Genomic DNA, 19,634 nt, shown 5'->3' on the forward strand with positions numbered 1-19,634 from the left:
TGCGGCATGGTCCAACACTTCCTTGGAATGAAAATCGTCTATGACCAGGAGTCGGGCAAGATGAACTTTTCACAAGATGCAAGTATAGACAGGGTTCTGAAGAAGTTTCAAATGCAAGATTGCAATCCAACAAGAACGCCGATGGAGAAAGGGCTTCAGCTCGTCCGCAGTAAAGGAGAAGCCATAGAAGAGCCGTACCGGGAAGTCTTAGGCAGTTTAATGTACATTATGATGTCAACTCGGCCGGACATTTAAACAAAAAGACGCGGACATCATCTTCAGCCAGAGGCTGCACAGACTGAATGAAACTTAAACACTAGACAAGGGACACACGGAGCATGCACCAGTGGATACGGAGAAGAAACTATTCTCACGAAAAGTTTCATTGCCCGGAGCGGGAATCGAACCCTCACCCCATAGCATGGTGCGATTAGAAGCTTGGTGACCCTAACCGCACGGCTACAGGCGGTACATGAAAGGCACCAAGGGAACGTTTTTGAAGTACCAACGAAAAAAGGATAACGAGCCATTGGTTGGGTTTGCGGATGCGGACTGGGCTACTGATACCTCGGATCGAAAGTCGGTGAGTGGATTCTTGTTCGAGGTCTACGGGAATACGGTATCGTGGTCAAGCAAGAAGCAGACGTCAGTGACTACCTCATCCAGTGAAGCTGAATACATAGCCTGGGGGCGGGCGTAGCAGAAGCGATTTGGCTATCCGGACTCTTGGCTGACCTTGGAGTGAAGATTGCGAAACCTGTGACGATCTATGAGGACAACCGTGGCTGCATCGGGATGGCCCAAAATCTGGAGTGCAAACGGGCCAAATATATCGATATCAAGCATCACTTTATTCGTGACCATATCGCATCTGGACGCATATTGGTGGAACCCATTCGAACCGATGATCAGTTGGCAGACATTTTTACAAAAGCGTAGGACACCGGAAGATTCGAACATCTACGTCGGAACATTGGACTCCTCGATCGAGAGGGAGTAAAGAAGTAGGCCTTGCCAAGTAGGCCTTAAAAAGCTGACAGGCGCCCGTCACCTCATTCTACACCAAGCTCTCCTACTGTTCACGTCATACTATTAATAAATCGTTACTTGTTACCTAGTTTGTTACTGTTCAAGTCGGTGTTATTTGTTCAGCCCATTCGCCTCAGTTCTTCCTATTACAATATCTCTCGTTAGATCTGTCTTGTCCCTAGTTCGGTCCCTTATGTTTGACTTCAATTACCGTAAATTCTTGAAAAACTCAGGAAGGCGACACTAGTTTTACCAAGCAGAATCTTTTTGTTTATGTTCCTTGTACAAAACCACGTGAATTAAGCGCCTCTATAAATGATTTCTGGAGCTCAATTTGAATAGGTCGTATGTGCTTTTGTCGATATAAAATTCGATCAGTTTATTTTAGTTATTGTAGCAATATGGAAGATATTTTTGAGACTTTTAATGATGGAATGGAAAGCTTATTTTGTGAGGATTCTGCTGTATGTATCAACTTTGTTCAATTTCAATGGTTTTCGCTACAATAAGCGAATCCAACTGATCGAATTTTTAATCGACGAAAGCACATACGACCTATTCAAATCGAGCTCCAGATTTGTTCTCGTAAGAAGTTCATTTATATTTAGGGATGCTCAATACTCATTGCTCAAACTGCGAGCGTGAAATAGAAGGTGAGCAAAAAAATAGTTCTCCATACATTTTCCAGGCAAAACAATTTCCACTGAAGAATTTAAACTTCATTGTGTGGCTGGATGTTGGAAGTGATGGCGATTAGCACAGCTGTGCTAATACGTCCATTACCATAGAATCGCAAGCGATGTAAGCCGGACCAGCAGTATGGTGTATTAATAATATGCAAGATGTTTTTCTGCCGAGAGCAAGTTACTGATGAAAAATATTGGTTTAGCAAATATTTACCACAGATGGACATAATTTATGGAGGTGGTTAGTTTGCAAATTTGGATTTCAACACCATTGAAGTCGATTAAGAGGTGTAAATTCGAGGTAAGATGGATGCAGTCAACCCATTTTTGACACAATTCCTTGTGTCTCACGTGTTAAATACTCAGCTGGTATGAAAACGCTCCAAGATAAACCTAGAGTCAGTCTAGTTAGAGTCTGGCGGACTGTCACTTTCGATCGGAGCCAATCAAGCATGACGTCACGCTGTAGCATTTGTCGGTGAGGACACTATGACGTCATGCTCGATTGGCTCCGATCGAAAGTGACAGTCCGCCAGACTCTAATTATAGGGACTCTAGATAAACCCCCTCTTATTACTAAACTAGGGGCAGGACACTGTGCAAACAAGAGCAATTCTGAGAAATTCTGAGTTACTCTTTTTATCACTGATCGACGAAATTTGTAGAATGACATCCCCAAAACTGCAATTTTCATTCAGCACACGCAACACTTTGCAGTTTGACATTAGTGCCAGATCACACTTTGGTATAAATGGGAGAAAATCTGAGGAACTGTAAGGAATTGTGAACAACATTTATGGGAAGAAATATCACTTTTCCCTGGGGAATAATCGAACGGGACATTTTCCGCATAAGGAAAAGTGAGAGCTCCGTGTCGCAATTTCCGTTTATTTCCGCTCAAGAAATTTTGACAACGAAATCATTTCTTGACCATTTCTTGACCTATTCCTTGGGGCAAGACACTGTGCTGAAGAGTACATTTTACTTCACAGAATTGCTCAGAATTTCTCCAGATTGCTCCCGTTTTTACATCGGTGTTGCCTGATTTATCGCAAAATCGTAACAATATTGCCCGATATCTCGCTTTTCTTGCAGTTTTAGGGGTGTTTTCCAACAAATTTCGTCGATCATTGGTGAAAAGATTACTCATGATTTCTCAGAGTTACTCTCGTTTGCACAGTGTCTTGCCCCTAGGAACGGGACATTTTTCCGCATAAGGCCAGCAGATGGAATTTTGACAGCGAAATCATTCCCTAGATCATTCCTTGGTCATTTCTTGGTTCTATCCTTTTTCACAGCACTTCTTGGTAAATACCACCCTTTAAGTCTGAGGAAAAGGGGCAAGACACTGTGCAAACAATGTGTACTGCTGTTTTAATTTGTTTGACTGGAAGCGATTGGCCCAGGGCCGATTCCGCTTCACCCCAGCTACAAACTGACCAAGACATTTTGTAAAGATATCATTTCTCGTGCGATTCTTGTTGGGCTACCATTTAGATCCGGTAAAACTGCATGACTAAAATGCAAAAACTAGACTCATTCGGATTTTTACGCCCCTTCTCTATCCCATCGCCATGAAATCATCCCTGAACTGTCGGGCTCAGATCGCCCATTATCGCAGAATCGTGAAATTTCGATGCGTGGCACACTTGCTTGCAACCAATATGGCAGCGGCTGCCATACAGCAGGCTACGTGTGCTAAGAAACACCTTAATGGCAAAAAAAGCCCACTTAACGTATCGCTACTAATAGGTCACTCATCGTCGGTCGTCACAATGTGTTTGATCCTTCACACACGGTACATGTAGGTACGCAAAACGAGTAATCATGTGAGAAATGAAGATGAAAAACAAACAACAGACACGAGAAGAGACAAAGCTTCGGCACGAACAATACCTGCGCCTACTAGGGTGATCGCCTACAATAGATGTTGACGTTTGAAGGATCCCCCGTTGCCAGATGCGCCAAATTCCGCGCTGAATAGAGTCTTGCGCCGCCGTTTGGCTTTTTCGTGCGGCTTAGGTGTGATTTACGAGCTGCCCAACGCGCGCGGAAGATTGAAAGGCATGAATACGCGCCTAGAGAGTACTAGTCGGAAGAGAAAGGTCATAAAACACGTTTTACGAGGGCTGTTTGCTCAGTTGTCTCGCCGTTTTTTTTTAAGCCAGATTTTTCGATTGTTGATCTTGCGTGGCTCGTGTCGTGGTGGAACCATGTGACGAGACGAAAGCAACGAGAAGGGTGAGTGGATAAGTCAAAGAAGAAACAATCTTTTAGTCCAAGGCACCAGTTGACCAGGGGTCAAGACCCACGCAAAATTTGGCAGCTGCTGCGTTTGGTTGTTCACCTTCAAGGCATGCTTTGTTGATGATAATTCACATTTTCAAATGAGCGGCGAGATAGACAGGCGGAGAGAATCAGCAAACAAATCCTTAACCTACTTTCAGTTTTTGTTTAGCTTACCTTTCTTCATGCACCGATAAAACGTAATAATCCCGTGAGGTAAATAGAAGTTGAATGGTGTGAGCTTTCCGGCTTGCTTGTTGTGGCTGGGCTGTTACAGTTTTCACTCTCATTAAACACGAACGGAAACCACAGTAGACTGGGTACTTGTGTAATCTCCCTTGACAGTGTCGTAAAGTTGCAATTCTGCTGAATCGCTTGCTTTGACGGCACTATTGCTCGCACTTCTTGTCACTTTCACTCGCACCAGATGGCGCCCCGCTGCTTGCAGCCATTAATTAGAAAATTGCACTAAAACAAATTACTGTATTATCACATCTATATTTTCCTGGTGAATCGTCGGCGGCTTCTCGGCCCCTGATGGAAGATGCATCAGGCCAGCAGTTGAGCATCAGTCGACAGACGACGGAACTGTCACACTTCAGTACACAAGGGGATTTTTCACCTCCTACTCCGGCTGGATTTCTCGCGTCGGATGCAACGAGTTTCGCACACTTCACACAACTGACTAATGGGCACTGGTTGGCGGAGGAGAGCACTGAGATGATGAGCACCGTCGCGTCCTCATACTTCACATGGCTTTACACACTTTGTCGTCCCGTTGCTGCTGGCTTATAGATAACTACGTACCTACGTAGTCTAAATATTGAGTCAACAGCCCCCGGTCGCCGTGTCGTTCCCTATCTATCTACATGTGGAGATATGTGTGTGCACTTCTCCACGGTGCGGGTGGATCTCTCCACTGTATCTTGTTTTCTACGCCTCCTGCGCCTCAAGTAGGTTCATACTCTCTGATGATGGTACTACATATAGGCGGCTACGGTCATGGATGATAAACAAACAGTAGGCACCCTCTTCTTCTGGTCGTTAGCTTCGCTTCACACATCTACGAGACCCAATCTACGCCATAATGATACCCATATATGACACGTGAACAACCAACACCGTTGCGAAGCTGAGTTAATTTAAAACAAATGCAATTAACACTATCTCCCTAAATGCGAACGAACGTCACACATTTTGAGGCGCACGAGCTTCCGGGTTTACAATATCACAGCGAACAGCTTCACCTATCAATAGAGAGGCACAGCTATAGATTCTAGCTTAAAAACAGTAAATCAACACTTTCTCCGCTACACAGATGGCGCTGTTATCACATATCACAATGAAACTCAATCACAGCAATCGCTCTTCTTGGGAGTCCAGTCTCATCTTCACTGCAAAACAAAACAATCATTTAATTCATTCCCCATCCCAAGGTCCACACATTCCTAACATAATGGCCTCTGCGCGATGCTCCTTCAACGCACGCCACACATCCTCCTTACTCGTCACGTCCCGCACGATACAACGTGCCGCGCGCGCGGGTTCCTCATCGTCGGCGGTGCGTGACGTGCGGGGTTCGCGCACTTATTATTAGAACTTGTCATCATCATTCTCACGACTGGGGAGATTTTCTTCGGAAATGCATAAGTTCGCACCGTATACACGCGAGGACGTCACGTTAAGGCTAGAGCAGGCAGAACAAAACGAACAGCGATTGCCATTGTTATCTTTTCGCGCACAACCACCGAACTCATCAATCAATCCAAGTAGGCGCGCGTGATCGGGGTAAAAGGTTCGATTTTGTTTCCGTGTGTCGTATGCAGACGCCACTGTTCAGTGAATATTGAGACTAAAGTTTCACTAAAGTATCAATATTCGATATAATGTTATCCTACTCTTCTGTCTTCCATATCCTCACTTTCTAAACAAACTTAGCTATCAGGTTTGTGAAAAAGTATACAACCATTCAATGTACATTCACTTATCCCTCAGCATGCACACAAAATATTCCCTGCCGGAGAAGAGTGATGAACAACCGAAACAAAACAGCGACTAATCACCGTACGTGCGTGAAACAGAATGAGGAGAGGAGTAAAGATTCTTCGAAGATCCGGCACAGCCACAGCAGGCCAAGCAGAAACCGCAATATCTACATTCATACTACTATTTACTATAGGTATTACAGTAAAAGACCACAAACCCGCCAACAACAGCACCATATGCGATATGCATGGTATGGACATGCTATGAGGGATTTTTGATTGAGAAGTTCTCTTTTCTCTCTGTATAACTCTAGTACTGCGTGCTCTCCGCCTCACGGCAAGACCCACGGTAAAAGAAATCTAAATAAAATTGATGAACTATTTACATACATTGGTGGTTCTTGCTGATACCAGCCCACACCTATGTACTAGGTATTTACCTAGGGGCAAGACAAATCCAGCCAGATAAAGTCTATTTTCGAAGTGTTGTTCAAAAATCCTCACAGTTCCTCAGATTTTCTCCCATTTATACCGAAGTGTCACCTGGCACCAATGTCAAACAGGAAAGTGTTGCGTGTGCTGGATGAAAATTGCAGCTTAAGGAATGTCTTTCAACACATTTCGTCGATCATCGATTTTTCCAAATTTATCAGAGTTGCTCTCGTTTGCACAGTGTCCTGCCCCTAGTCTGGCATCAATGTCAAACTGCAAAGTGTTGCGTGTGCTGAATGAAAATTGGAGTTTTGAGAATGTCTTCGACCAAATTTCATCGATTATCGATAAAAAAGTATCTCCTAATTTCTCAGAGTTGCTCTCGTTTATATAGTATCTAATAAAATATTTGGGGGCAAGACACTGTACAAATGAGAGCAACTCTGAGAAATTCGGAGTTACTCTTTTTATCGATGATCGACGAAATTTGTCGAAAGACATCCTCAAAACTGCAATAAATAAATGAGACAGATGCGATCAGCTGATTTCTTTTGTTTACCATGTATTTTTGACATCCCAAGTAACATTTTTAGTTTTCTCATTGCCTACAGGCTGTGGCTACAATCAAACCGATAAATCTCATTTTAAAGCTTAGTAATCCTAACAGCTTTAATAAAACCTTGATAAAACCCTATAAAGCCAAAAAGGGCCCACCCTTGGGGCAAGACACTGTGCTGGAGAGTACATTTTCCTTCACAGAGTTGCTCAGAATTTCTCCGGATTGCTCCCGTTTTTGCTTGGGTGTTGCCTGATTCATCGCAAAATCAAAACAACATTGCCCGATATCCCACTTTTCTTGCAGTTTTAGGGGTGTTTTCCGACAAATTTCGTCGATCATTGGTGAAAAGAGTTACTCAGAATTTCTCAGAGTTACTCTCGTTTGCACAGTGTCTTGCCCCAAGGGCCCACCCTACAGGAGGTTGTTAAAACCATTCTTTAAAACGTTTTATATGCTACCTAATTTTATGACATAATCCTGTAGTCCGTTTTACAGCAAAGATAAGACCTGTTGCGTAGGTCGCAAAAAGATCAACAAGCCGTATCAAAGGTCGTAGAACATCTTGAATGAACGATTAAAATCTAAAAAAAAATATCTGAAATTGATGGATTGAAGTTAATTTTAAATGGTTGAGGATGCAAAAAATAATAAAATAATGTCAGTCCACCATGTCCATGATATTTGCTTGCCAATTTCTACGGCGTCAAACTCTGTTTCTATAGCAGCGAAACTTATGCCATAAAAGTTTACCCGTACAATGCAACAAATTATTACTGAATTAAACGAAGCGCCATGCCAGTTTTGGGTTTTGTCATATATAAAATTACTAGCGGGATTGAAGCTTACGAAATTATGCATTCAAATTGCAATCCAAACATCAACATGGCGTGCACAATTTGCAACCAAGAACCGAACATCAAAGCTAAAAATATGGATGCCGCCAAGTTAAACCCTCTTAGTTTTGATTGAGATTGTTTAAGAACAGTTAGTTTTATAGCAACATATTCTAGAGTTGCTGTTCCTTATGAATACGGAGCAAACACCAGCATGAGACCCCTTATTCCTAACGCATATGATTTGCGCTACTGAAACACTATTATTCAGGTTCTAAGGAAAGGCGCATTCAGACTGACTGTTCTTAAGAACGCTCCGGCTGGCCGATAGCCGTCAAAAATGTAAACAAGCAGAAATTTCATGTGTTCTCCAGTTTTTTAGAAGTGTTTCGTGATATTTTGAGGCTTTTGTTTGATCTGTTTCAGTGTTAAGGGAGTTAGATAGTATAATAAATCACAATAATGAAACATCAACAAAGAGTGGAAACAGAAATTATGCGCGATTGATTACGTTTTCTTTTGTATTGTGTATCAAATATATTTTTCACGCAAAGATCGCAATGCAGTAACACTCCTTAGCTTGCTTTAATGCTTCCGCTTGTTATCCCGAAAAGGTTTAAGATTACTTTATGACGACTTTATGCAATCTATTAAGATTTGGGGCCGATGCGAAATGCCCTGCATACGGCTTTGAAAGAAGTTTTAGGATTAAGTTTTAACACGTACTCGAATAAGAATAAAATTTTTGCTCGAAAAAAGGCCAAGCAGATAAGTTTTATTGAATTGATTTGAAGGTATCTACAAAGTGTTTTGAAGTTGCATTTGTCATTGAGACTGATTTACAATATATAATGCTTTATCAAACCTAAATGGCTTTACCGAATCAATGACAAAACCTTTATAAATAATGCCTAAGAGCAGAAAGCATAGGAATTGTTACTTGGGATCCGATGAACGGGGTGACAGTTGAAAACAAAAAAAAAGTTAAGCACTGACGACACTTGACGAAACTTAGGTAAGTTGCTTGGGGCAAGACACTGTGCTGGAGAGTACATTTTCCTTCACAGAGTTGCTCAGAATTTCTCCGGATTGTTCCCGTTTTGACTTGGGTGTTGCCTGATTTATCTCAAAATCAAAACAAAATTGCCCGATATCTCGCTTTTCTTGCAGTTTTGGGGATGTTTTTCAACAAATTTCGTCGATCATTGGTGTAAAAAGTTACTCACAATTTATCAGAGTTACTCTCGTTTGCACAGTGTCTTGCTCCTAGGTAAGTTGTATATACACTGTGTTTACACTTTAAGCTCTCACCCCCATCGCGGCAAGTCGCCATGCACTGAAAAACAAATGAACCCAAATTTGAGTATTTTTAAACTCACTTTTGAGTTCTTTTTTGCATCCTGTTTCATTTGCTCTCTTTATTGTTGTCAGAGAGTGAATAGCAAAACAACCCAACTTTGAGAGTTCGATGCGGGAAGCCAAAATTGAGTAAGTGGCACAGTACTGAAAGTTGAGTAATTTTAACTGACGGTTGAGTAAAAAGAACCTTGACTTTAGGTACTTTGGCCGTATACGCCTAAATGCAAACTACCTACCTAAACATCGACTCCAGCAACTCAACATTGGCTTCCCGCACGCAACCTCGAAGTTGGGTGGAATGAACTCACTTTTGGGTACTTTCGTTTTTCCGTGTGGATAGCCTTATTTTCACTCAGCACACGCAACACTTTGCAGTTTGACATTGGTGCCAGATCACACTTTGGTATAAATAGGAGAAAATCCAAGGAACTGTTAGGAATTCTGAACCTAGGGGCAAGACACTGTGAAAACGAGAGTTACTCTGAGAAATTTTGGCAAATCAGGCAACACCCAAGTAAAACAGGAGCAATCTGGAGAAATTCCTAGCAATTCTGTGAAGGAAAATGTAATCTCCAGCACAGTGTCGTGCCCCTCGTTCTGAACAACAGTTTTTCTCTTGTTAGATCTGTCTTACCCCTAGCACAGTACTTGGGACAAGACACTGTGCTGGAGAATACATTTTCCTTCACAGAGTTGCTCAGAATTTCTCAAGATGGCCAGACGTCAATTAAATCAGCTCATTTTTCGGGCCTTTGACAGTTCTCCTATGAAAATGACAGTTTAGCGATTGCACCTTTGTTTGGCGGATGTAAACAGTGGCATACACGGACCTGTCAGCTGAAAAAGCCCATTGCTCCCGTTTTTACTTGGGTGTTGCCTGATTTATCGCAAAATCAAAACAATATTGCCCGATATCTCACTTTTCTTGCAGTTTTAGGGATGTTTGTCAAAAAAAATCCGCCGATCATTGGTGAAAAAAGTTACTCAGAATTTCTCAGAGTTACTTTCGTTTGCACAGTGTCTTGCCCCTAGGCTCCACCCAGCTCTGCTATACACGCTAACCTGAAACTACCCATCGCCTGAGTCGATTCTACCCGGATTTTCATGTTGTTAGCAGTTGTCAAAATCCGGGTAACCCGAAAACCCAGATTGGTGGAATCTGGGTAAAGATCTGGGTAATCGGCACTTTGTCCTTTTCCGGCTTGAGAATGGCAGCGGTCAGGCAAACGCTGGCAATTATGGATGTTTCCTCGAAAAATATGAGGATAAATGACGGGAAAACAGTTAAATTCTTCCAGGGAACTGTCTTCCTGCATCAGGTAAGTGAACAGCATACGGGAATTGGGAGCTTTTTATCAAAAATCCAAATTGGAAATAAATTAACAAAATCAAGGTCCAGGAGGAGCTGGGTACCGGTTACCCAGATTTTGCCACTAACATCGGTAACCCAGATTTGAGTAAAGGTGCCTTTACTCAGATTAGAGTAACTGCAGTTTTGCTCAATCTGGGTCGCTTTGACACCAATCTGGGTAACTGAGGGTTAGCGTGTACTGTGCCTAGGGGCAAGACACTGTGCAAACGAGAGCAACTGTGAGAAATAGGCTCCTAAAGTCCTATCGGGATTCTTGTTTTAAACCATAATATATGGTTCAAGAGTACATTTTTACTCATTTTTTGACGTTTTTATTAACCGTAGTTGAAAATATATAATTTTTATTTTTTTAGCCTTTTGTCTCGTCCCTAGCTTATAACACATACTTTGAGTGATTTTTTTTCACAGTGTATGTCAGATAGGAACATTTTTGAAATCCCAGTGCGAAAAATGTCGAGCTCAGTCACACGAGGTTGACCTCAAATGTCAAAGTAGAACTATTTACCATTTTACTTGTTTCGAATTTTCTCATTATTCCTTTGTTTTTCAAGTTCGAGTAAAGTAGAATTTCGATTAGAATACCATGCTTGATCGTATTATTCAATATAAGTGAGATTTCGTCTTTAATTTTAGGACCCTATTCTGAGTAACTCTTTTCATCAATGATCACGAAATTTGTTTAAAAACGCCCCTAAAACTGCAAGAAAAGCGAGATATCGGGGAATATTGCAGAATTAACATTAGTTAACATACACGTAAAAAAAACAACACAATATGAAGTTTTTTTGTCGAGTTTTGTTAGCGTGTTTGCTCACGGAAGACACTGAGCTGAAGAGAGCAACACATCTTTTAGCATGCTGTGAGAAAGAGAGATCGCCAATAAGTGCATCGAGGCTTGCTGTCTGGAGTTTCCTCTCCTTATGTAAATAAACATCAAATATTGCGTGTATAAAAACGACCATCATCCTCAACCCACCTCCCACAAGCGTTCTGTGGTGTACCACACACAGTACGGCACCATCCACATGATAGATGGAGACGCATGGTACTCTATGTGGTACCAGATGATGCCTTATGTATGCCTCGTCTAACCAACGCTGTGGTATCCCCGCAAGTTCGTCTCTATCCTTATTTACGTGCGGTAGGCGACGATGAAAGGGAAACTCGAGACGAAGCGAAAAAAAAGAACGTGAAACGTCCTTGATTCGACTCGCACTTTTTGTTCGTCATCGCGCACCATCGCATATGGGATACGGCATACGGGATAAAGGCTGCCGGAAATTAGTGCCTCTCACTTGAGGAGGAAATAAAAACGCTGAAATCCTGCTGGAACTCCAGTGTTTTCCGCTATGTTAAGTCTATGCTTCTATTTTGGGAAACGTGTGTAGCATTGCCCCTTCGAAACAGGAGGAGCCTTCGTTTCTATTGTTAGAAACGGGAAGGACCTTTTTGCCTTCTGCTTAATCTGGTTTAGAAGTTCAGTTTTCTCCTGTTCATATAATGGATCAATTTTCGAACTATACTAATAGGACAGATCGGTGAAGTACTAGATTTGTAGTAATGAGCTGAATTTTAGTATGGTGAGAAGGTCAATCCTCCGTTTCTGCAATGAAATGCTGCAAAAAGCGTGGGTACCGTAAAACGGAGTATCATTGATCAGCGGGGTAACATTGATCGGCATGACCGACCTCATGAAATGTTCAAACAAGCATTTTACATTGAATCAGTTTCTGATATCGAATGGTATATCGTAATCTGCTATTATTTAGCTATTAAATGACATGTAATTCATGAAAATTGAATTTCATAAACATTGAATTAAATCGATTTTTCCATAACTATGTTTCGTAACGCAATGAGATACATTGTCAAACATTCATGCACAGCATGAATATTAGATACAATATGAGGTTCGAAATCACTGTATTACTTCAATATGATATCCTAGAGTTTGATTTAATGAACGAAACTTTTATGTAAAAGCTCTTTTTCAATAAAATATACGATTTATTTAGAGTAACCTATCAACTCCTTAAGCCATTGCCTACCTTTAGGCGTTATTCGCGGTTTGGAGGATTTTAATTTTAAAATAAATCGAATAATACATAACTTGTAAGAATTTGGACAACATATTCGATATCAGCGACCCCGAATTTAGTAAGTAAGGGTATTTTCAACACAAACGAACATTGATCACTGACATGATCAATGTTACCCCAAATCAACAAAATCAAAAATTAGATTAAAAAGCCTATTTAAATATGTTTAAAAGTTTTACAAAACTTTTTCGAGTAGCTTAACACATAATCAGAGGGCCAGTACTTGTTTTGAAAATATAAAACATGCAACATTTGCTTTAACAAGAGAATTATTCGAGAAAGATCGAAAATTCTGATCAATGTTACCCCGGATTACGGTATTATGATTCCTTGCCTAATTTGATGCTGTTTGAGCAAAACTTTGGGCAACAATGTTGTTGTTTTCTTCATTTCTTGCAACATAAACAACATAGTTATCCAAAGTTTTGCTCAAACAGCATCAAATTAGCCAAGGAATCATAATACCCACGCTTTTTGCACCATTTCATTGCAGAAACGGAGAATTGACCTTCTCACCATACTAAAATTCAGCTCATTACTACAAATCTAGTACTACACCGAACGTGCCCCATTTTGCGATACATATAAATATTTTCCAACAAAGCTTTTCAAATTTCAGTGGAATCCTAGGGGCAAGACAGATCTAATGAGAGCAAATCTGTGTTCGAGGTGTTGTGCAGAATTCTTCACAGTTCCTCAGAATTTTTCCCATTTGTGCCAAAGTGTGATCTGGCACCAATGTCAAACTGCAAAGTGTGGCGTGTGCTGAATAAAAATTGCAGTTTAAGGGTGTCAACAAATTTCATCGATCATCGATAAAAAGAGTAACTCCTAATTTATCAGAGTTGCTCTCGTTTGCACAGTGTCTTGCCCCTAGGTGGAATCAACTTCCACGTTTGGTGCTCCTCCTTAGGGGCAAGACAGATCTAACGAGAAAAAGTGTGATCTGGCACCAATCTCAAACTGCAAAGTGTTGCGTGTGCTGAATGAAAATTGCAGTTTTAGGGATGTCTTTCAACAAATTTCGTCGATCATCGATAAAAAGAGTAACTCCTAATTTATCAGAGTTGCTCTCGTTTGTACAGTGTCTTGCCCCTAGTCCCGGACCAACAAAAGTCCATCTTCCATCTGCAAGGGCCAGCTAGAATAATTGACGTTGTTCGGCTTTTGCAGGCTGAATCGGCTTTAGTTCATTTTGCTTCTAGAATTGAAAAAAAAATCTTCTCACTGGCCACTGGGAATAAAAAACATCTGATTTGGATGACAAATGACAATTTATTCGACTAATAGTTACAATGATTGCTTTGATCAATTTGAACGTGATTTGAATGGTATCATAAATAAGTAAAACATCTTCATTCATCTCAACCCAATGTTTTCCACAGTGTGCAGTAGTATGGGACACGCTTGTATGGAAAAACTAAATCCTCGCTCCAGTCGACTTTTTAGATCCCATTTAGGTCCCATATGAACTGTACAAAATTACAGCGCAATCGGTGAAACTATAATTTAGCGCAAGCGGTTCAAAGTTTACATAGGATTTACTATGGGAAAAGTTACACTTTCAGATAAAAAATCCCAAAGGGAGTCCCTTGTCTCCTTAATTCAAATCGATCAATGTTTCTTGTAGAAAAATCAATTATGAAACTTTCCTTCGAAGACCGCAAAACAATTGGATGCTTGTGGAAAAAGTTATTGATTTATTACCGATCAGTGATCCAACGAACGGCTTTTTATTTTGTTTTATCAGCAGCACTGCTGCTGCCGTTGTTGCATGGGGTGGCGGGAGGCATCACCACCCCCAGAAACAACAGCAGCCAAGGCAGCAGCTACAGTGCTGCTAATAAAGCAAAACAAAAAGCCGTTCATTGGATCACTAATCGATAATAAATCAATAACTTTTTCCACAAGCATCCAATTGTTTTGCGGTCTTCGAAGGAAAGTTTCATAATTGATTTTTCTACAAGAAACATTGATCGATTTGAATAAGGGAAACAAGGGACGCCCTCTGGGATTTTTTATCTGAAAGTGTAAATTTTCCCTTAGTAAATCTTATGAAAACTTTGAACCGCTTGCGCTAAATTATAGTTTCACCGATTGCGCTGAAATTTTGCACAGTTCATATGGGACCTAAATGGGATCTAAAAAGTCGACTGGAGTGAGGATTTGATATTTGTCCCATACTAGTGTGCAGCTATCTTCATAAAAACACAAACTATCCACAGGAAAACACGTGTAAAACGACCACATACCGCCGTGGTCTGCCGGTGCTGCTCCGGTAAATTCCATGCACAGAAAAACAAAAACAGGTCCCATACTTATCGATCGGACGGAAGCAAATTAAATATTTAGGATTTTCGGTCCGAAATATTCGCATTGATGCAGCAGTAGTAGCGCAACCCGTGGCGACTAGTGCGAGAAGAAAATGTTTCGGGTGAGATCCCTCGAGGAAATTCCAGCCCAGACTTGTTGCTTGGTGCGGACCGGAAAATGCCGTCATATGGGAGGAAATCAGAGCGGTTTGTTCTATCTACATATAGCAGCTATGTTTACAAGCAACCCATAGCGCAGAAAGCCAACAAAGGTGGCATCGGGGACGGATTAGGGTTTAGGTTGGAGGGGACTACTCACGCAAAGGTTGATGTAATAATTGAATTCCGGGAGGGATAAAAGTTTGCTAGTAGGTATTCCGAAATAGAAGCATTCAACCGAGGTCATGGCACATGATTTGAGTTCAGAAGACAGAATGATCAGACACGATGTGGCGTCGGAAGGGAGGTGCGAGGAGGTCCTATGGAGAACGAACGGTGAAAAGCTCTAATATGTTAGTCGAAAGCTTAGGGCAAGACACTACTGTGCTGAAGAGTAAATACATTTTCCTTCACAGAGCTGCTCAGAATTTCTCCGGATTGCTCTCGTTTTTACTTGAGTGTTGCCTGATTTTCCGCAAAAAAAAACAATATGAGCCATTTTACGAAGTGACAACAATGTTGATAATGATATTGATTTTCACGGGTTCGGACGCTACCTCCTGTCAAAATTTCATTCATAAAATCGGCTCGTAAAATGGACTATTGCCCGATATCTCGCGTTTCTTGCAGTTTTAGGGGTGTTACTTAACAAATTTCGTCGATCATTGGTGAAAAGAGTTACTCAGAATTTCTCAGAGTTACTCTCGTTTGTACAGTGCCTTGCCCCTAGAGACTATGTATTGTGCGTTTAGCACTAAATTGATTTCCGAAAAAACTTCATTGACTTCCGCTGCCTTTCCTATGCGTTAAACATAACGTCGGAAGTAGTGCGCTGTACAGTAAATCTGGTTTGCTATACAGCGCACTACTTCCGACGTAATGTTTAACGCATAGGAAAGGCAGCGGAAGTCAATGAAGTTTTTTCGGAAATCAATTTAGTGCTAAACGCACAATACTGGAGCGTGCGTCCTGTGCATTTGAGGAACCCAGCAACTACAGAGATGCCATGAAGGATCCACAGCGGCATTAAGGATTGAAGCCCACAAACGCAATGGAACTTGGGAGCTGGCAACCCTGCCAGAAGCATTAGGTGAAACACAAGGCTAGGATAGCAGCTCAGTGCCACAGTCAGCGTGAAGGAGTTGATTTCAGCGACGTCCACCATTTCGTTGTGAAGGCTCCACGGCTCCCTCGACGAAGAAATCTATATGAGGCAGCCTCCAGGATTCGAGAAGAAAGGTTCGAGGCAGCTGGTGTGCAGGTTGAAATAAAGCACATATGGCCTCCGGCAATCCGCGAGGACCTGGAACCGGCGACTGAACGAAGTCCTATCGAAGCTTGGATTCAAGGTGTCAGCGGCTGATCCCTGCCTCTTCATTCGGAGCGACGGCGGTGAAGCGTACCTGCTGGTCTACGTCGAAGACCTGTGTCAGTCAGAAACCGAGATGTTCAAAAGCTTGAAAGTAGAGTTCGCCATTAGAGGGGCCAGTGTCCTACTTTCTTGGACTGGAAGTGAAACGAGAGGAATCAGCGTTCAAGTTTCGCTTGAAAGCTGACATCGAGAAGCTCTTCAGCGGTCACGAAATCGAGACACAAAAAGGGCAAGGTCGACAATGGATCCAGGTTACCTGAAAGCCGAAGAAAACAGTGATGAAACTCAATATCGGAGTCTTGTAGAAGATCTGCTGTATCTGGCAGTAGTCACTTGTCCGGATATTGCAAACGCCACAGCTATTCTAGGCAGGAAGTTTTGTGGTCCGACTCAACGTGATTGGCGGCCGCAAAGCAAACGTTGCGGTATCTAAAGCAGACAAGCGATCATTATCTTGTGGTTAGTGGTGATCCAGATCAACAGCTGAACTCTAACGCCGACTGGGCCGGTGACCCGGCAGATTGGCAATCGACATCGAGAATGGAGGCCGAATCTGTGGCCTTGAGCGAGGCCTACCAAGAGGCCGTCTGGCTACGGAAGCTGCTCAGCGATCTCGGCCAACCTCAAACGCAACCGACAGCAATTCACGAGGACAATCAAGGCTGTTCGTCATTCGTGAAATGTGAAAGGACGAGCTGGAAATTGAAGCACATCGATACTCGCCAGAAGTTGGTCCAGTACCGTCTACCCCCGTTGGTTTGAACGACACCTTATGCAAACCAACGGGGTTTATTTTTTAATCTGAACTTCTAGTAACCCTGTGGGCATTGAAAAACACACTGATGGCAACCCTCTATAGTGTTTTGTTTTGATTCTGCGTTCCGTTTCACCCTGTTCCATGAGCAGAATGACGTTTGAACCATTTTTAGTTTGAACGATGTGCAGATTAGAGGGGGTCAAATCTGGGGTCAAATTAAGAAGTGTTCAGATTAGACGCGGTCAAACCAACGAGGGTAGACGGTAGTTGTGTAACAAGAAGGTCGTCGAACTAGTTGCCCGACGGAAAATATGACAGCCGACGTGATGACCAAACCGTTGTTGGGTCCAACCAAGCACATGCAGTTCTGCGAAGCCCTCGGCTTACGGCAGGAGACCGGAAGCTATGTGCAGTAGTGTGTAGATGCAATGCACCTAGCTCCGCTCCGCATCGACGCACCCCTCGGATTCTCTCCACTGCTCACAGAGCTGTCAGTCCAAGTGTCAGTTCACGCAATGAATGTAGAGCAAAAGATCATTATGCCAACCGAAAACGACGTGTCCGATACCTTGTAACCAGAAACAGTTAATAGAGTTATTTCTTTTGTATTCCGCATAAGTTCTCTTGTTTTGTGTGTGATTTCCGTAGCACCAAATTTTCTCCATGAATGCGTTATTCTGATGCACGTCGGACTCGGCCCAGTCCATCACATTTCATCTGTAGAAGTACGTCTAATACTGTTAAGATACAATTTCAGTAACGGGTAACGGGCACAGCCCTGCCAATGTTTTGACGTTTATGTTGGTACGCCTTCAGCGACCAGTCTTTTCCTGTTGTCATTCTAAATTGTTCCTTCGATTAATAAACACGTTTTTATAGTTTGTTCTAATCGTTCCGCGTTTTCAATGTCCGTCCGAATTCCATAATCTTATCAGGTTATTGGCCCGGTTTGCGCGTGTGACGGAGTTGTGAACCGCGGGAAAAGTGTCGTTTCGAGATGGAAAACGAGTCGGAAGTCGTGCGCGTTCCGTTGTTTGACGGTTCGAACTTCGCGTCGTGGAAGTTTCGGATTCAAGTAGTGCTCGAGGAGCACGAGTTACTTGAATGTATCCAAAACGAGATGGCGGATGTGGAGGAGCTGCAGGTCAAACAAGAGGACACCGACGCCGTTCGCCAAGCGAAGGAAAAATTGGCGGAGAAGCGGCGTAAGAGGGATCGGCGATGTAAATCGGTTCTAATCTCTCGAATACACGACAGCATGCTGGAGTACGTGCAGGATAAAGTGACCCCCAGGGCAATTTGGCTTGCTTTGGAGAAGGTGTTTGAGCGGCGCAGTATTGCGAGCCGGCTGCACCTCAAGAAGAAATTGTTGATGTTCCGGCATGAGGGTGGCAGTCTCCAGGATCATTTTTTGGCGTTTGATCGTATTGTGCGCGAGTACAGGGCCACGGGAGCAGTGATGGAAGACATCGACGTCGTCTGTCATTTGCTGCTCACCTTGGGGCCAAAGTTCGCGACAGTGGTAACAGCTCTCGAGACGATGCCGGAGGACAATTTGACACTAGAGTTTGTAAAGTGCCGGCTTCTCGACGAGGAGATCAAGTGCAAGGGATCAAGTGTGGGAATAGCCGCTAAACGCGAATCAGCTGCTTTTTCGGGGAAGCCAAAAGATAATGCGAAGAAGATGAAGTGTTTTATTTGTCAAAAACCTGGACACAAAGCAGTTGATTGTCCAGAGAAGAAAGTGAAGAAGGAGTACAAAAACAAAGGCAGTGCTAATGTGACGGAAAAGAGTGTTTGCTTTATCGCCGGCGGTAGCAACGATGGACGGCTACAGTGGTATGCTGATTCTGGCGCAACGGAGCATATGGCAAACGACCGAAATCTTTTTGAGAAGTTAGTGCCGTTGAAGAAACCGATCGAGATTGCGGTGGCACTGAACGGAAAATCTGCGACCGCGAAATTCTCGGGAACGATCAAGGTGATTGCGGTAAACGGAAACAAGCGACGCGAGTGTATCTTGGAAGATGTACTGTATACTCCCGACCTCCGGTGTAATCTTTTTTCGATTCGGAAAGTCGAGATGGCCGGAATGAGAGTCGTATTCGAAAACGGCGGCGTGAAAATTCTTCGAGATTCGGAAGTGCTCGCGTGTGGGAAACGTCGTGGTTTCCAGTATGAGATGGATTTCTATCCGGCGGAAGTGGACAGTTCGGCGCAGTATTCGTGCGGGAAGATTCTCAAGTGTCACGAACTATGGCACCGGAGATATGGCCATCTCAGTGAGAAAAACTTAGAGAAGATCATGGCCAAGGATATGGTGAAAGGCTTGGACAAATGCGCGAGTGAGGACAGAGTCGAAACGATTTGTGAGTCGTGCGTTGATGCGAAGCA

The 19,634-nt window shown here is 42.7% G+C and overlaps 1 protein-coding gene across 7 annotated transcripts in view; it reads right to left on the minus strand.

The window, feature by feature from the left end:
• LOC115259546 (uncharacterized) overlaps positions 1–19,634 on the minus strand; it is a 46,756-nt gene that overhangs the window by 21,632 nt on the left and 5,490 nt on the right. The window contains exons 1-2 of one of the 7 annotated variants that reach the window (XM_062846587.1): positions 5,968–6,084; positions 4,179–5,248 (exon numbers count right to left, since the gene is read on the minus strand). The exons of 1 other annotated variant lie outside the window; for it this stretch is intronic. The gene's annotated coding sequence lies outside the window, so the exon portion shown is untranslated. Of the gene's footprint in view, positions 1–4,178; positions 5,396–5,967; positions 6,085–19,634 lie in introns of those variants that run through there. 5 more of the 7 variants (XM_029860231.2, XM_062846591.1, XM_062846588.1 and 2 more) reach the window with 5 other exon arrangements.

Source organism: Aedes albopictus, chromosome 1, assembly GCF_035046485.1.
Source record: "Aedes albopictus strain Foshan chromosome 1, AalbF5, whole genome shotgun sequence".
Classification (NCBI taxonomy): domain Eukaryota; kingdom Metazoa; phylum Arthropoda; class Insecta; order Diptera; family Culicidae; genus Aedes; species Aedes albopictus.